The sequence below is a fragment of the Oryx dammah genome, unplaced genomic scaffold, assembly GCF_014754425.2.
Source record: "Oryx dammah isolate SB20612 unplaced genomic scaffold, SCBI_Odam_1.1 HiC_scaffold_19, whole genome shotgun sequence".
Taxonomy (NCBI): domain Eukaryota; kingdom Metazoa; phylum Chordata; class Mammalia; order Artiodactyla; family Bovidae; genus Oryx; species Oryx dammah.
Window position 1 is genome coordinate 25,388,681 of NW_024070203.1, and position 1,821 is coordinate 25,390,501.

Genomic DNA, 1,821 nt, shown 5'->3' on the forward strand with positions numbered 1-1,821 from the left:
CCTGCACTGGGCTAAACTGTGTCTGTCCTCTTCCCCCGTCCCAGAGTTCATGTCTACCAGGAATCTTGGAATGTTTGGAAATAGCATCTCTGCAGATGTAATTAGTTAAGATGAGCTCATACTGGACTAGAGTGGGCCCCCATCTAATGATTGATGTCCTTAGAATAAGGAGAGGGGAGATGGAGAGATAAACACAAGTATAGGGGAGAGGCCGTGTGATGACAGAGGCAGAGACTGGAGTGATGCAGCTAGGAGCCAAGGCATGGCAAGGATTGCCGGAATCCACCAGAAGCCAGGAAGAGGTAGAAAAACGTTCTCCCCTAGACCCTTCAGAGGCCTCCCTGGTGCTCAGCAGTAAAGAACCCACCTGCAATGCGGAAGACTTCTGTTCCATCCCTGGGTTGGAAAGACCCCCTGGAGAAGGAAATGGTGACCCACTCCAACATTCTGGTCTGGAGAATCCCATGGACAGAGGATCCTGGCAGGCTACAGTCCACGGGGTCGCAAAGAGTCGGTCACGGCTGAGCTGCTAAACAACGAGAGCCTTCAGAGGGAGCACGGCTTCGCTGACACCTGTGAGAGTACCTTTCTGTTCTGTCAGCCACCCAGTTTGGGATGATTTGCTACGGCAGCCCCCAAAATCTGATGATTTACTACTGTAAGAGAAAAACAGAACACTGACACCCCTCACTTTGCAAGGTACTGTATTAACCGAAACACGTCAAATCAGAACTGCGTCCACACCTTGCGGGCCCCGTGGTAACTGAGCCCCAGTCTCAGTTACCATGAAACCATACCAAGCGCGCCTGTACACACCCCCTCCCCGCACCCCCGGGGAAAGCACAGACAGCACATAATCAAGACAGAATTAATGAAGAGCAGGACAAGGTAAGTTATTTTAAAAAATCAACTATGTTGACTCAGGAAGGGTTTTCTGCTATAGTGAAAGTGTGTGTGTGAAAGTTGCTCAGCTGTGTTTGACTCTTTGTGACCCCATAGACTATACAGTCCATGGAATCCTCCAGGCCAGAATACTGGGGTGGGTAGCCATTCCCTTCTCCAGGGGATCTTCCTGACCCAGGAATCGAACTGGGATCTCCTGCACTGCAGATGGATTCTTTACCAACTGCGCTATCAGGGAAGCCCCTTTATGCTATAAGCGAGTTTTAAAAGATAAGCAGAGGCTCTCAGAAAAGTCCTCTAGAGGAATGTAGGGGGCCTCCTCTATTTCTTTCAGGGTTCAGCTCTGACCCTGTCACTTCTTTGCTATGAGATCCTTCTCTACCTGAGGCTCAGTTTCCTCACCTGTGAAATGGTGATCACAGATCGAGGTATTCCTGGGGAAATCCAGACCTAATCGTTCACAGCAGCCCCTTTCACTCTCAGTGGTGCCCTGGTTTGTATTAAAAATCAGTCAAGCCAGAAAAAAAGTAGGGGAGGGGACTTCTCTGGTGGTCCAGTGGTTGAAACTCTGTGCTCCCAATGCGAGGGGCCCAGGTTTGATCCCTCATGCTGCAACTGAGAGTTTGCATGCCTCAACTGAATGTTGCTTCCGGAATGTTGCAACTGAGACCTGGAGCAGCCAAATAAATAAAACAAAATAAATAAACATCTAGGACTTCCTTGGCAGTCCAGTGGTTTAAGACGCCACTGCATGGAACATGGGTTCAACCCCTGGTCTGGGAACTAAGATCCCATTTGCCATGTGGATCAGCCAGATAAATAATTAAGTAAAATAAAACACAAGCAAAACTATAGGATTGCTTTAATTTTCTACTTTTCAAATGTGAAATTATAATATCATATGCTTTTCAAACAACA